Here is a 17001-nt window from a genome sequence, read left to right as displayed (position 1 = left end):
TAGGATGATGGATCCATCTGTACTTGCCATAGTATGACAGAACACTAATTTTGGTGAAGATGCTCTTAGCATTGCTATTGCCTGCACTAGTAAATGGATTTTTGTGTTCTAAGCATCCCTAGATACTTATTTTGCCATAGATGATAGCAACAGTGTGAAGTTCAGAATTTAGTCTGTTGTCATGATTTGATTAATCAAGATAAATACTGTAATATGTACATATTAAGCAGAAGTAATTAAATCTAAAAGGTGATGATGTGCTGTTCTCTAGAATTGAAAAGATGAGAACACTTCAGCTGCTTGTGTTTTTCAAGCACACTGTTCAGGTGATGAAAGGAATTCCATTTGCAGCCATGGCTCACCCTTTCATCATCTGGAACAGGATCTAGGAGTGATTACACTACTTGGGAGTTAAAGTGCATGAAAGAGTTGTAGCTGTGGGATGCTGGCAAGGCCTGTGCAGAATCTTCTTGATGTTGGGTGGGGGAGAGGGGAAAGTGATGATGAAACCTTAATTCTGGTGCTTCATTTTTTTTTTATTTTGCTCCTCCAAAGGACAAAGCACTTCCAAAATACCATTAGAATCAAGTCAGATTTTAAGGCTACGTTTCTCTGACTGCCAGACCAATCCTAACCCTTTGTGATGAGGATCATGGCCACTGGAGGTAGTGTTCAAAACCAAAACCATTGGAAGTAGTCCTCTTGCATCTGAATGTTTACAATATTTAGTATTTCTTGAGCGCATGTGTGTATTTAGTCCTTGGACTGGGCATGGATTAAAGGACAGCAGGTGGATCTGTCTATTAATGGTTTCATTGACTTGTCTTTGCCCCTGGAGATGTGAGAATGCCTATGCCAACCCTTGGCTTGTCAATCTGCTTGGTCTCTTCACACTACAGAGTTCAGGTCACCTTGTGGCATTTAGTTAAATGGAGGCAGTTTCTTTGCAGTTTGTTTCCCTTTGGTTTCAAGTTAGTGTATCAGTTAGCCCTCCCTAAGGAACCCCAGGCTAGTTTGTAGTTAACCCTAACAGACTCTTCAGTCTCTTTTAAAATCAAAGCTCCCTCACCTGCTCCCTACTGGAAGGGCTTTTTTAAGCACTTGTCTTCATTAAGCCTGACTGGCCTGGCACTGCTCAGTGTTGGTGCTGTGAAACCTCCCCTGGGCCATGGGGTGTGGAGTTGACAGAAGGCACGTGAAGGGTCAGGCTGCAGGGGCTGCTGCCTCCTTCTGCAGTCCAGAGTGCCCCTCCTACACGGTGTGGTTTCTATAGAACAGAGGATCTTGGATCAGTGCAATCCAAACTGCTTCAGTTCCTGGTGCTTGTGCAGGTGTGCTCATAGCCCCAGGCTGTGGAGAACATGTACTGTGATGGAGAAATGCAATTTGGGTTACATGGTGGCTTCTTTTTATTTTTTGGGAAAGCAGTGTGGTGCTGGTGTATGAATGAGGTAGAGAAGCCTACTGTTTTCAGGTGAAAAAATATTTTTAATTAGTCATGAAGGATCTAAAGCTGCTGAGAATTTGTGTTTTAAACTGGACTTGAAAATGGGAAAGAAAAACATTAACTAGGGATTGTATTCATTGATCAAATAATGTTTTTCAAAGTGCTTTTTTTATCTGCAGTATGGGCTCAGAAAGTGGCAGTCTCCATTCAGACTGCAAAGAAAAGCAACACCTCTCTGTCCTTCTCTACTGAATCCTTAACCCCACAAAAGGAGGAGGGGCAAAGGGAGACTGCTCAATATTTGTACCCCCAGCTGGTCTCAGGGATGTGCCTTTGGCTGGAAGGAAGCATTGATCGTGTGCCTGTTACACCCCTTTACCTGTCTTTTCAAGCAGTTGTCCACTGACTCTGAACTGCCTAAGCTTAGTGCTGTTCAGAATTTAAGCAACTGCAAAAAGAAGATGGCATATGTGTGCCTTGGCCATTGGCCTTACTTGTTTCAGGGGTTTAAGTTAAGGAGTTAAACTTAACTAATGTTAATGTTTTGGTATTTTCACTCGAGCTTTTACATACAGAATAATTTTTTAAAAATCTGATTCAAAGCTCAGCTGCTAGAGGGTTTGGGGTTTTGAATGTATAAACATCTAGGAAAGTTAATCTTGTTATGTTTTCTGTTCTGTCTCGCTTTTCTTCCCCAAGGTATGCAAGATCAAAATCCAATTAATGTTGAAAAAGGAGAGCAGAGATTCTGAGGCAGCTTCGAAAAGCTTGAAGACCCCAAAACTTTATGTAACTTATGGCAGAAAAAACTTTTATTGTTCTTTCAGCCCTTGTGTTGTGTAAATCCAGCACAGAAATATTTGGGGTTTTTTTCTGCTCTACAGCTCTGTCTTACCAATATTCAAACTGAAGTGCAGCCCTTGCTCATTCTCAGGGACAGACATTCCTCTCTAGCTGTGTCAACATCTGCTTTGGCTTTGGTAGTACAAGATGAGCGTAGCCAGGGCAGGGGCTCCCCAGGGAGACCAGGACACCTCAGCATGCCAAAACAATCCACGGGGGCTAAGGGGAAGAGTGGGAGGCGTGACCTGACAGTAAACTTGATTTATTTGACTTTCCTTAGTTGGCTGGGTTGAACTGGTGGGGCTGTACAACCCAGGAGGGAATAGGACAGATAGGGATGAGAAGTGGCCATAGCATTTTGAGGAGGTCCTGGTTTGTCACTCTTGGGTACAGCCTTTCCCAGGGTATGTCAGGAAAGCCTCTTGAGATGAAAACTGCTGATCCTGAAGGCTGTAGAAGGGAAGGCTCCTATGTGAAAATAAAGGGGCAAAGCCTCCATGTGCAGAAGGGAGGTTCTTAGCTGGAGATCAGACCTGTGTGTGCCTGCAACATGCACAGGCTTCACTGGAACAGGATTGCAAAGAAATTGTGGCAGCGGGGGGGGGGGAGGTGGAGGTGGAGTTGCAACATGAGAGTATTTTATTTGGGTGATACTGATGGGGATGAAATGCTTCAGGTTTTTATTTCTAAAATTACATTTCAGTTATCTTAGGAGGTATAATGGGTTTTCTGTTTTGCTTTTAAAGTTCAAGTCAACTCTTAAAAGCTGAAATCAGAACCTACTTTTTTGACTGGGGCAAAATATTTCTGCAGCCTTTGTTTCCAGAGCTGTTATGGTGGTGGTGGCTTTTCATTGCAATAAATTGGAAAAAAAAATAGCTCTTGTCTGAGATGAGACTTGCATGTTGGAAAAAAGGCCTTACTTGAACCATTGGGTCAGTGGGTTTCTATCTTCCTTGCTTTCTGAGCAGGGAGTACCTGAAGGGGTTTAAGAACCTGGAGCAGTTGCTGCAGTCATGGTGAAAGCTTCCTAGCATGTCTGTTGCTCTCCTTGGGGTAGTTACAACCTGATTTTTTGTTTTCCTGTATGTTTTAGTTAGAGCAGTATTATTTCATTTAAGTCTACATTCCTTCTTTTTCATCTGAAACTGCACTCAAAGCATTAGAGCCAATTTTAATGTTTCACAATAGCACAGGAGGAAGAGGAGGGAAATTCTCAGCTCTACTGCACTGGACTCACACCCACTGCCTGCATTTTGCAGAGGCAGACAAGCCTTACAGGGGCATCAGATGCACCTGCAGAATGTAAATCCTTATTAGTTCAGAGAGCCTGGGCAGGCTGTAACAGGGATCTTTACCCATTGCCTGCTGTAACAGCCATCATATATAAAGAACTCCATTTTCAGAAGTTGAGCCTTGCTACTTAAAATCATGTGCCCAGTAGCAATACTGGTTTTATAGCAATTTATAATCTTTCTTGCCTCTTCTGTCATGCAGGCAGTAAATTACCAATATATTTTTTTTCACCCCTTTAGGTGATAACTAGTCTAATACCTCTTCCCTTGTTTACATCCATCTCTGTTCTCCAGATATCAGCTGCTTCTTCTCTCAGATGACCTGATGAATGTAACTAGTTTAACTCAAGAATTCTTGTCCTTGAATGCCACTCGAGCTTTTGGAGTTGCTGCTTCAGAAGAAGAGTTTTTGTGCTGTCTTACCCAGTCTTTTTCTAGCTGTTGTAATTGAGCATCTAATGGTTCCTCCAAACTTTCTCTTTATTTCTGTACTTCAGAGCCACCCCATGGGGATGTGCATGGATGTTTTGGGAGCAGAGGGGAGTGTGCAGTCATTGCAGTGTTGTTGCAGACACTTTACTCTTCCCAAACAGAATGGAAGCTGTGATTACCCAAATGGTGAGCTCTGCTTGCTTCTCACCTGGACAGTCTGACACTGGGAGGTCTCACCAGGCTGTAAGTCCTTGGATGAGCTATTGCCTTCACAAGAGATGGATTCTTGGGGTTCACAGATCCACTCACTAAGAAATTACTTTTATCTCTAACAAAGCATTTTCCCCCCACCTTGTACCCATTATTCTGTCATTTTCAAATAGTGAATTCCTCTGTGTAAAGTATCTTTCAAGAAAAGAAGAAATAGTAAGAGCCATTGATATAAGTGGATGTCATTTAACCTTCTTGGCCAAGGTGATAGTAGAATTAAAGGACAAAATCTTGTATTGGAGGTGTAGGTGTGGTGATACTGCACCTTGAAGGTCTGGTAAATCTCAAGGAACTCTATCAGTCTAATTTCTTGAAAGCAGACAGATAACAGGCCTAGGGCAGTATTATCTGGTTATGTAGCTAAGTGGGCAGGGGGATATTTTAGCTGGATGCAGTTTCTGTGCTGAAGGATCTCAGCTCTGTAGCTGCTATTAGAGCACAGCTCATCGGGCCCAAATATTTACTATATAATTTAATACAAACAACATAAGCTAATGCATCTGCTTCCCTATAGAAAGTCTTTGTCTTCTAAATCTGCTTCTGGCAGTTCCTCAAAGTTCTCCTAGACCATTTTGTGTCCCCTTGTGCATCTTGAGTGAGATCAATGACTTCCAAGGCTGGCTCTAGTGGGGTGGATCATTCCACAGAGCTGCCCTGTGCAGCCACAAAGAAATCCTGCTGAGTAAGAAGAGTTTCTGTTAATGTGTAAGTGAGTCATGATAAGACCAGCTAATAAAGATAAGGTTCCCAACAAGTGGTGGGACAATGAGCAGGGAAATGGAGTATGGAAAACTGTGATTAATTATGACCCCTGGCTGCATTGTTTAGAGGAAAAGTCCTGCTGAAGAGGATGCATGGGCATGTTGCTGAAGGGGAAGGAAAGCAGGAGGAATCCAGGGAAAAGAGTAGAAAGCAGGAAAGTGATTGTTCCTCTGTGACCACTCTGACACTGGGAAGGGCTATCTAAGAGTAGTTTAGTCCTAGTGGCTGAAAGCCAGAGGGAGTTTGGGCACACTCTGTGGGTTGATCTGGTTTTTAATGCATGGAGAAGGGCTTGTTCTGCTCGCTCTCTGGGGACTTTGGTGGTACACCCTGCCCTGGAAGTGCCAGCTGGGCAGCAGGCTGTGGGACAGTGGGGCAGGGCTCTGTGTCCCCATCAGCCAGGGGAGGGGCAGGACAGCACATGGCATCTCCCTCACATTAGCTGTTCTGTAACTCAGCACTGTTGGCACTGCCATGATCATTTATGCTGGATATGTACCTCCCTGTATCACTGTTTTGCTTTTTTTTGACCTGGCCCATTAATCTGTGGGCCAAATCACTCACTCTCTGACCTATGAAAATTTAATCTTTTTCCCTTTCAGAGTAGTATCTTAAAATTGCAAGCTTTGTTAAGTATATGCCAAAAGGTGAGCTTGCTCTTAGGTGCTTCTGGGCAGGGAGCAATAGTAAAGCAAATAAACAAGGGCAATTTTGTAGACTTGCAGATTTTTCTGAGTATGCCACTGTGTGTCAGGCTTCAGCTTTGCTATGTGTTTGCCAGAAAAACAGCCACTGACTGGCACTGCAGCCTAGGTAAAGAGCTGGGGAATAAGGGTGGGAAGAGACTTGAAAGAAAAATTACATTGGTGCCTTAGACCTTTTTGAATAACAATTACAATAGAGACTATTTGGGCATACCTAATTTTTTCCCCACCCCTGTACATTTGTCTTGTGACCTGAGTGGTGATGGGTTTAAGATCTTAGCCTTTGGTCATATTTGAAGGACTGATCTGGTGTTGAACAAGCATGAGTGTCAATTAGGAAATGGTTACCTGCATAAGATAATTCAGGGAGTGGAGAACATGATTGAAAAGAAGTGATGATTTTTCTTGTCTGTCAGCTTGATCCTTGACTTGCTTAGGTGCTGGTGACTGTTTCAGTAGTATCAAATTAATACAGGTTATTCAAGGCATGGAAATAAGGCAGTTCTAGCTAGCATCAAGGAATGGATGATAAAACCTGATAAGCTCCAAACAGCTTTTATATGTAGTCTTATGTTTGGCATGTTGGATTCTTTTTGAAAATCATTAATGCTGTGGCTATGAAGATGGTGTGTGCAGGATGCAGAGGACATACCAGTTTTGGCTCTGCAGAGAACTGGGATGAGGTTTACTGAGTATTGCTGGAAGAGTCTGTTTAAAACAGGCCAGCAGGAACTCTTCATTTAAAAACTGCCCCATGCCTGTGTCCTTAGGTTCTTTTGTAACTGCTTAGGTAAATCAACATCTTTTGCCAAAAAGCTGGGATGAGGAGGAGCACTAGGAGTTATGACTCTGGCAAGCTGAAGTTGCAGATGGCCACAAACAGTGGCTTTGGGAAAAGTGGGAACTGCTCTTTTTCAGAAGGGGTGTCAACACTACAGTGAAAATTTAAAACACTGTAATTTTGCCTGATGAAGGTCAGTGCAGCAGCATCTGCAGATGCCCTGAATTAGTGGGCTGTGTTTTTACTGAGTGAAAGCATTTCTCTCCTACTAAGGTCCACCTGGAAGTTATTTGTAAGTAAAGGAGGAAAGCTTCATCAACCTGTATGACTTCAGTTCCCAAGTCACTTGTATTAAAAAAAAAAACAAAATCACCTTCTAAATGAATAAGTAGTTGTGGGAGGTATACGATACTCAACAAAATAGGCCAAAAGGCCAAACACATTATCAATAAGCCTATTCTGCTGCTGCCTAGTTGAGGACAAAGTGCTGAAGACATTGTTCAGTGCCACCACCTGCTCCCTCAGAGAGAGGTGTACTTCACTTCTGTTTAGATGTTGAAATGTCCTTGAAACTCAGCCACAGGGTGTGATTCTTTGTATCCCATGCAGGGCCAGGAATTGGACTCTATGACCCTGATGGGTCCCTTCCAACTCAGCATATTCCGTGATTCTACGAAAGCAAAATCCTCTGAGAGGAGGTGATTTGGAGATAAGTTCACGTTTGGCAAAGCCTTGTCTGGGCTGTGCTGTGCTGTGGTGGCAGCAGCCCCACTCCAGGCCAGTGCTGAGCACAGTGACACCAGGACACTTTGTGGTCAGCAGTGCTCGGTCCAGTGTCCCTCCCTTGGATGGCACAAAATTGCTCTGTGTGAGTCTGAAAAGAGAGTGGTGATGTCCAGGTTCAAGTGCAGGCCAAGTATGAAGAAAACAAAACAAAGATTCAGCAGGCTCCCGTGATTTAGATGGGCAAAACTCCCACGCTTGAGGACAAAACTGCACTCTTTGGATAAGTGCTTATCGTTCTTGAAGCTGGCACAGCAGAGCAGAGCAGTCCATGCTTCAAAAAGCAAAGTAATTAATTCTCCTTGCTCTCAGCCGCAGCAGTCTCCGATGTGCAATGCTGCACTGCAACCAGGCATGGAGAAACTTTCTTCCCAACCAAAAGAAGTATTCATCTTTTCACTCTGATACAGCAGGGTTGGTCTTCCTTTTAATGTTCATGGAGACAATGTCTTCCTTGCCTTTCCATGACCTTCAGTGTTTGAGTTAAAATTTCCATTCCCCCTCCCTATTCAAATGCTGGCATTAAAAAGGAAAAAAAAAAAAATTAAAATTCCTTTTGTTTAAATCCCTAAAAAGGGAGCCTTAAGGCATGCCAACCATCAGATGCAGGGATAGGTCTTGGCTTGCACTCCTGGCTCTGGACTCTTCACCTGGGCCATGCTGGGTCAAATCTCTGGACCCTCACCCCAACACAAGTGCTCTTTGCCTGCTGTTTGCTCAGCTGGGGTTAAGTATGGTGATAGCTGAGTCTGGGCTGGAGAAGAGGTTTGGAGCTGTGCTTCTCAACTTGGGGTATTTCTACTCACCCTCTGTATAATGGGGCTGACAGTGCCAAAACCTCTGGCATCCTATTTCTGTTGCAGATGCTCCATTTGTATCCCCTTGCTCTTAGCATGTGCAGTGGCCATCTCCAAATGTGTCACAAACAATAATTAATAACTATACCAATCAATCAAATGTTAGTGCTTATTTAAATTCCTGCCCCAGCACTGAGATGACAGGGACTGCTGGGGTTATGAGAGGACTTAAAAAGCAAAGCATGTCAAATTTGAACATTTAGGTACAGATATATGTTACATGCCACTGTGTGACAAGATGCCTTTTGGTGTTAAGGATTTGGTGTGAGTGGTTCAGGGAGGCCAAAGAGGCTGAATGGTTCCATGCTTCTTGGTCTGAGGAGATAACAACGCTCCTTAAACTGTGAGGGGTTTAATTGCAGGTGCTGATGTGTTTTAAAGCACCCCTTGGCATGTTGTTACCTCCTACTGTAACAGAAAAGGAAATTCCCTCTGTGTGGGAATAGAACAGCAGCTGCAGCAATGGCCAGAAATGTCACCCAGGCTGGGGGAGCACCTGGCATCTCCCCCTGGGGTCCCCTGTGCTGGTGCTGGTTGTGGCAAGGTCCCTTCCAACTCAAACTACTCTGTGATTCTGTAGTATCCTAAACCATTGGTCATCCTCAGCAATAAAAGCTGAGGAAGAAGGAAGGAGGAATGGGATGTTTGGAGTGATGGTGTTTGTTTTCCCAAGTCACTGTTACAGGTGGTGGGGCCCTGTTTTTCTGCACACCTGCCTGCCCATGGGATTTTAATGAATTCCTTGTTTGCATTGCTTGTGTACCTGGCTTTATCCTTACCTATAAAAATGTCTTTATCTCAACCCATGAGTTTTCCCACTTTTACCCTCCCAATTCTCCTCCCCATCCAGCTGAGGGGGAGTCAGTGAGCAGCTGTGTAGGGCAGAGGTGCTAGCTGGCGTTAAACCACACCGCCCAAAGCAGGTCTCTGGGAAAGGAAGATGGATGGATGATGTTTAGGAAAAGACTTAAAGGTGGAAGGAATTATGGCAGGAAGGTGAAAGCTTTACCTGGAGACCTGGGCTGGAGAAGACACATGTCCTGGCAGGACTGTGTGGGATGCGGGTCTCTGAGAATCCCCAGTGCCAGGCTGCTCATTTCTGCCCTTGTGCCTTTGCCCCTTGTAGAGTGGAAGGCATAGAAATGCCAATGAAAGAGCAATGATTTGATACCAATATAAAATGAAGCTTCCTTATTGGGAAGTCAAGACTAGGCCAAGCTGAACTCAGCTCTTAGCTTTAGCATGTTTATTCAGCAGTCGTACGAATACCTACCTACATTTCAGTTTCTGTGTCCATAAACTTTGGCTAATGCTTTTATTCCTTTAGCTGTCTTGTAGATGTTTGCAGAACTAATTATTTTTTAGATTAAATTTGCTGCACACTGAATTTTACACAGTATATTGCACTGGGATGATCCAGACTTTTAAGAAATATTAAAAGAAAAAAAAAATAAAATAGGAAGGCGAGTTTGTGTACTGAGGAAACTACAAAGAAGTCCCATTTACTGTGCCTGAGCCAGCTTGATGGATATGTTAGGTGCATGTAAATTGTGAGAATTTTAATATAACTACCATTTTGGTGCATCCGTTTGAGGGAAATAAGAAAACCACGAACCACCCCCCCCTGCTTTTGCCTGCTGTGCTCAAGGTGTGCTGTTATTTGCTCTGACAATTACTCAGCTCTTACCTCTGTCCTAGCCAGAGCTTGCAATAATCTGATTGGGATAGAATTCAACTGCATAACACCCCAGAAACCCTGCCTGGTGCTTTTTATGCTGCTTTTCCATTCCTTCACTGTGTATCTCACATTCTCTTGCTTTCACTGAATGCATTCACTTTTCCTTCTGTATTATGAATATTTTTGGAGTTATGCTCAAGAGCCACAGGCCCCATTCATATCTGCTTTCTGTTAGTCTCTGACCACATGTGTACAGGAGATTTCCCACTCAGGTTTCTCTTTTTACCCAGCAAACAGTAAAAAAGTTCCTTTCCATTGCTGGTGTGCTCTTTCCTTGCTAACAATGCTTTCTACAATGTTGTCTTATCTGCTCCTGAAATTTATTCTTCTCCTCCTTCTGTAAACTGGTGGTAAGATTTCAGGATGCATCTTTTTGCTACCTAAGAATATCTGAGGGCTTTAAGAAGATGAAGAATGTTTAAGTGGTTATATTTCTGTTGATGGCAAATATAATGCATAAAAATTCCTTCTATTGGTTGCCTTTTACCTGCATATGTATTTCTGTAGATTAAGTTATCATCACACAATTATCATTATGCTCATAGTCACTCAGATTTCTTGTATAACCTAGCACTTTCCTTCCAGTTTGTACTGGTCCACATAGTGCTGGGACACTCCTTCCTAGAGTGATCCCTGCAACTGCTGAGTTTCAACCCTCATGTGCAGGCTTCTTGCCCCACTCACTGGCTGAATTTCAGAGTGACACATTAAATGAAATTCCCAAAGGTCAGAATTGGAGATATGAGGTAAAAAAATTATAGTACTGCACAATTGTGATGGGAAAGTGAAGTTTTTTTTTTTTTCAAAATAGTATTTGAGAAAACTGAACTGCGTAATTTAGTCTGGTGTTTATAATTGCTTAACTTGTTGCCCCAGAAATTCCCAAGGCTTGTTTAAATGGGGCTTTGAGACACTGATCTATTGAAAGATGTCCTTGCCCAGTGCAGTGGTGATGAATGAGATAATCTTTAAATGTTCCTTGTGATCCAAACCATTCTGTGATGCCATTCCCTGTTGTCTGAGTAGTATCTCACTATTCACATTTAATAAGGCTTCTGACATGTCTAAATTGTGTTTCTATGTGCTTGGAGCCCCAGATCTCTAACATCAATATAAAGCTTCCCAGCATCTTATGGACTGAGCAGAATAATGAAAATTCTTGTCAGAAAAAATGAGACAAAATTAAAAAAGCAAAGGCCATCTAATTCAAATTGTTACTGACTTCCCAGTGACGGATTTTTCTACAAGCCACATTTTAATCTTGTACAAGTTTAAAAATCGGGTTTATTTTTATTTTGTGTTTAACTAGATTTCTTCTGATTAGAAATTTCAACACTCTAGGTTCAAATGCATTGTGGAAGACATCATCAACACCTGAGTCCCAGGCACTGCTGGTGCTGGGGGACCCTGCCCAGGAAGGGCTGTCCTGAGCTGTCTCCTCGCTGCAGGACTGTGCCAGGACAGGCCCTGCTTGCCATGGTGCCAGCAGCAGCTCTGGGGGTGCAGGGCTGTGGGAGCAAAGTTGGTGTCAGCAGGTTTTCATCGTGTGGATGGAACCCCAAGGCCCTGTCCCCAGTGGCTGCCGTGCACAATGTCCCAATTGTCCCTCGCTGCTGGCTCTCTCCTAGAAACGCTCATTAAAAACAAAGCCTGCTTCCAGTGCCCAGCTCCAGCAGCCACACTGAAGCAGCCTCTGTGGGCACCTGGGTTGCTTTAAGCTCAGACAAAAGGGGTCCTGGGCTCGGCTTTCCTGGGTCTGAAGGTTTGGTACCACACCACGACCTGCCTGCACAAGCCTCCAGTGCTGCCAGGCTGCCCACGCTGTGCCAGGCTCTGGCCAGCCTGTTTGCTGGGGGACAGCCTCAGATGTGTTATCTGTGTGACGACACTGCGGGGCCACTGCTGCTGTTTTATTTGAATTGCAGAGCTCTCAAAGAGCCCCAGTCCTGTGCCCTAATCCACTGTATCTGGGATGTACAAATACAGAAAAACCCAGGTGGGTCTTGTTCTTCCTCAGCTCCCCAGGAGCACTGCTAGTTAAGTAGGTCAGTGCTCCAAACACACAGATGTACAACACATGTCAGACAGGAGAGATGCAAACTGGAATACTAAGCCATCAAGTGGCTGCTAAAAACTTCATAAGGGCAATTAAAATATTAACTTTCATAATGTATCCTTTCACACAGACAATGAAAACAAAAGTGGCAATTAGTTTCGGTTACAGCTTTGGAGTTCTGGACAAGTATCTTCAGGTGCATTTTCTTTTTGGTCACCTGATCTGTGCATCCATGACTGCAGGGATATCTATCTCCACCCTGCAGGTGAACACCTGAGCTGTGTGTGATGGGACATGTGCACGCTCCTGTCTGGCAGCCTTTGCCCAGGGAGCAGCTGATGCCCTTTACCCACCTTTTGCTGTTGACTTGTGACACACAGGTGCAGCAAAGTGCTGCCCCATTCAGTCACTCCTCTTCAGCAATGAACCAGACAACTTTACTGCAAGGGAATTGTTGCCACCCACTGTAAACCTCTCTCTGCAGTTATACATTGTGCTGATGATTAATAAAAATAACTACATATGGGTGAATCACAGGGGTGGTTTCATTCATTCATTCAGTTTGTGAATCTGCAATCAAAATAAAAGGTGTTCCCCAAAGGCTCATTCCCAGGCACTATCTGCATCCTTCCTGCAGGAAACAGCTCACTGACATGGGGGAATAAACATTAGCATTCATGGAGTTCACTTTAATAAAGTTAGTATTTGCCAAGCCAAATTCTGCAAAACCAGTAAAACCTTCACTGCAGCTCTAAAGACATCAAGATCCTGTGCACAAAGTTTGGGCTGAGGTTGGGTGGGGTTTGGTTTTTTTGGGTTTTATTTAATTATTTTAGAGTAAAACAAAAGAGTTGAGAAAAAAGTTACCAAAATTTTTAGCCTTTGTTTTATTGAGTTACAACAAATGAGCAACAAGTTAGAAAAGTTGGATTTATTCAAACTCCCTAGCATCCTATTTGTGCAGCATACTGAAAGGTGGGCAAGTTTTCAACCCCAGCTCGTCAGAGGAATGCACTTGGACAGCTCAGCTCTTGCACGCAGGCTCCTGCTCTCCTCTGCTCCCTCCTCACAGACAGACAGCCATCCCCACACAAATCCAAATTAGCAGTATTTGAAAAAAGTGCACTCAGGAACCCAGGAGCGATCTAAAAATTTAGTGGCAAAGGTTAATAAGAAACTTCTGTTGTGCGCTACAACGTCTAAAGCTGGAGGGCAGACTGCTGGTTATGGTGTCCATCGCTGTACCAGCCAAAGAACCACAAGTAAGTTTGGATTATGAAGCATCTTCATTTCCTCATTCCAACCCCTCTGGGAGTTGTACTGCATGTTTCAACAAAAAGTGCTAAAAAACCCGCCCAAAACCAAACCAATAATCAAAAGAAGGCATTCTAGCCAAATCTTCAGAGACCCACAGCTGGGGCTGGCTGGTAAAAAGTAAAGTACAGGAGCTGGGGAAGACTTGCCTTGTAGGAGCATGGAAAAGCAGAGATTTAAGTATTTCAATCAGTAGCAGGTGGCCAGAGAACAAAACAAAAAAGTCAAAACAAGAGAAAAAAACAAAAAAACAAACCCCACTTCTCCAGAACATGTTTAACTGGTCTGAAATGTAAACTGGAATGGGGATCTGGGCTCAGGTGTTGATCTGCACCAAGACAACTCCAAAAGATTGCAACTCTTTCTTAAAACACTTCAGGAAAAAAAACAAAAATCTCCCTCCTCCACAAAAGACACTTCCCTTCCCCCAACCAACCCCAAAATTTCTCAGTTGCATTATATGCAAGAATAACTTGCACCTATTAAAAAAATTAACAAAATTTTTATGTCGTACAAATCTGTTCCAGTAGAGGAAGAGGCTGGGCAGGAAAGTGGGTGGGAGAGAAACTAAGAGAAAAACTATGTACAATGACCCTTTCCTCTTTCTTTCTTCTCTTCTCTAATGCAGTAGTAGGACTTTGGCACTATCAGCAATTCCATGGTGACGCTCCATGAGAGAATTTCTTCTCACTGTGCCTCCACAAGTGCGGTTTGAGACTTGGAGTCACACTCTCTCACCCAGGCAGCAAAATAGAGTTTTCTTCTATTTTCAGACAGCATTTCCCCTTCAACATCAGGACAGTGCAGCTGAGGAGTACCCCTGCAAAAATTACAACAGCAGCATATTATTTTTTAAGGCACTATGAACTATTTGAGCTGTTAATTATGATGAGACCTGGTTTATATCCCTGCACATATGGTAACACTATTTTGTGTTAACTGTACCTGGAGGCCTATCCTTATCATAGCCTCATGTGGTAGGATGTTGCATTTTTGCTGCATGTATCACCCAGCTAATGACCCCCTATAGACTTCTAGCAGGGATATATGGTCCAGCCTTGGCTCAGGCACATTCTCACACTGACTCAAAATTATGCATGCATGTGTTTGGGGCAACTACTTTGCAACCAAAGGACAGACAGTGCTAAAACCAGGAAGACTTCAGGTCTTTCTCCCCCAGTAAATCCCCTCATAATACTTCCTGGTTTATATGATTTTAGAAAATTATACAAACTAAAAGACAATGGAAAAAGTTGTATGTGTCTGTGCTCTGCAGAGCAGCTTCCTGGTTCTGCTATCACTCCTGCACCTACATAAAGGCTGCACAATTGGAACAAAGATTAAAAGATGACCCCTCAAAACCCAACCTTCAAATAGCCACCAACTCAAACGTATCCCCAGCTCCCCTCAAAAAGCAAGAGCTCTGTGACAGGGATTATGCTCAGTTTTTCCACACTGAGGTGTGAACTTGCAAGAAGTGCAAACATCCTCTTCACCCACCCTGCTGCAGTGCTCATGGAAACCTGAGCTAACACCTCCATGGATGTTGCGGTCTGGTCTGCTATTTCCCACAAAAGCAGTGGGCTCTATCTGGCATCTGCAATGCAGTCAAGCCTGGGAAAAGGCCATAGGCTTGCACCAACATCAAGGGGAAAAGTCCTCCCCATACCCTTGAGACCTTCCCACACAGGCCCCTGTTCATCCTGACTCATTGGAAAATTTTAATTGCTGCACTGGGTTTTGCTTCTCCCTCTGAAATCCTTCATTATATTAGAGCTTGGGTCTCTAATGCACCTCACTCATTTCAGGGGAAAAAGCATGCCCTCCCTATTTCAGCCACAGTCCCTCAAAAGTTTTAGGGTGACCTGAATACTGCAAAAACCACCGGTCAGTCCCATGCTGAGTTACTTCAGGATGCTGACTTGGAGCCCAGCACCAGTAGCAAACAGAACCGTGAGCTTTCTGAATGAAACACTAAAACTCAAGAGAAGTGAGAACTTGGGCAGAAAGTGAGAAACCCCAGAGGTGTTCACTTTTGGTGGTTTTGGACACTGAGGAATGCACTGGGTCACTGGCAAGCAAGTCCTCTCAGCTCCTGCAACAGTGCAGAAGGGGCTGGAGATGCCAAGAGAAGCCAGACTACCTCTGATGCTCAATGTCATGCACTCAGCAGATGCAATGGATGACTGCCTTCAGGCTTTTATTTTTTTCCTACAGTGCACACATGGTTTGACTTTGGCAAATCTCCACAGAGCAGTGGCCACAGCCATCAAGATCCAGGGTGCTCAACTACCTTGTTCCCACCATGAGCCATGGGCTTTGGTGCCTGCATCTTGCAGGGTTCATGCTTAAAAAAGGAGGTCAGGAAATAACTCCAAAAAAATACAGATCACTGTGAAAAGGTGGTGATGGGGAAAAAACCAAATCATTCTGAGAAAAAAAAGCTCTTATCTTGGGAAAACCCCACAGGGAGACAACACTAAAAAGAGACAGCAGAAGCTGCCAAACAGTCTGGCAAGCTCTGGTCCTGCTCTCCTGTCTGAGCTGTAGTTTGCTGTATTTCATTCAGAACCAGTTTCTGTTTGTTGAGTTTGTGGAAAGGAGGACAAGGGACCTAATTCTGACCCGTGCTGCAGGAAGGCAGGAACCTCTCTGCTGATGGGAAGGGAGGTACAGCACTCTCTTGACAGAGCAGCTGGGCCTTATTAAAAGAGGGACACAAAGCTTCATGACAGTCCCAGGAACACTTCCAGAGATGGCTTTAGTGCACCCTACAGCAGCCACTCAACATCTGGAAGGCCCAGTACCCTATGGGAACAGGTCCCCCAGCCTCTGTTCAAGAAAGCTGACCTGCTTCATGGAATAAATCCAATTACAGAGCCTCTTCTTAGTCCCGGGATGGCACTGAAGAACATGGCATGAATCCTGCTCTCACAGAGGCCCAGTCCCTTGTGAAATTCCCTCTAGCTGCAGCAGCAGCAGAATCTGCCAAACATGGATCAGTTTTGGAAAAACTCTGTTTTTTAAGGCATTAAGGTCTGTGTAGGATATAACACAAATGCTCTCTAATAGCTCCAAAATCTTCTAAAGCTACATATTGGAGAAGAGAGTGACTGAGATGGTCTGGAAGAACTGAGGTTTTACAAAAGCCACACAAATTCAGTCAAGAAGCGTATGGAGGCAAATCATCAAAAAACATTCATTTTAGACTATGTAGATCAAACTAGCAAAACAGCAACACCATGAATATGAAAGGAGCATGCTTCTGCCTGATGTATGGTTCAGCAGTGAAAGACTCACACAGTAAGTGTGGCTGTGTGAGAGACAAGAGGAATCCCTTGTCAGCTCCTCAGTCCACCTCTTACATGTGGTACCTGAGGAGCATGTTAGGAAAAATCAAGCTTTTATGACAACTGGCAGAAACAAGTTCTCTGTCAGGTCATACAAGTCTCTGCTTTTGAGTCATACCCTGGATGTCACTTGGAATAACATCTTGTTAATTTAACATCAAAATTGTAGCTGAAAATTTCTAAGATTGGCTGTCCAATGAAAGCTTAGAAAAAACTGAGATTATTCATTAGCTGAGATTATTCCCGGAGTCCCATCAGTGTGGGGTATAAAGATTCCAAACTTTGTCACAATGACTGTAGCAATGCCTCCATGCACCACAGAGCAGGCACTTGCATTTCTCAGCTGAGACTTACATGCAGAATATAGGA

The 17001-nt window shown here is 43.8% G+C and overlaps 1 protein-coding gene across 17 annotated transcripts in view; it reads right to left on the bottom strand.

Annotated features, from left to right (window-relative positions):
- Window positions 1–12760: 12760 nt before the first annotated feature.
- Window positions 12761–17001, bottom strand: part of ZHX2 (zinc fingers and homeoboxes 2) — a 74797-nt gene continuing 70556 nt past the window's right edge. For all 17 annotated transcript variants that reach the window (XM_021546484.4, XM_021546479.3, XM_021546474.3 and 14 more), the window contains one exon: window positions 12761–14102. The gene's annotated coding sequence lies outside the window, so the exon portion shown is untranslated. The remainder of the gene's footprint in view (window positions 14103–17001) is intronic.

The sequence above is a fragment of the Lonchura striata genome, chromosome 2 (genome assembly GCF_050655825.1).
Source record: "Lonchura striata isolate lonStrDom1 chromosome 2, ASM5065582v1, whole genome shotgun sequence".
In the NCBI taxonomy this organism is placed as follows: domain Eukaryota; kingdom Metazoa; phylum Chordata; class Aves; order Passeriformes; family Estrildidae; genus Lonchura; species Lonchura striata.
Note: the sequence above shows the minus strand (reverse complement) of the source record. Positions and strands in the feature narration are given on the sequence as shown.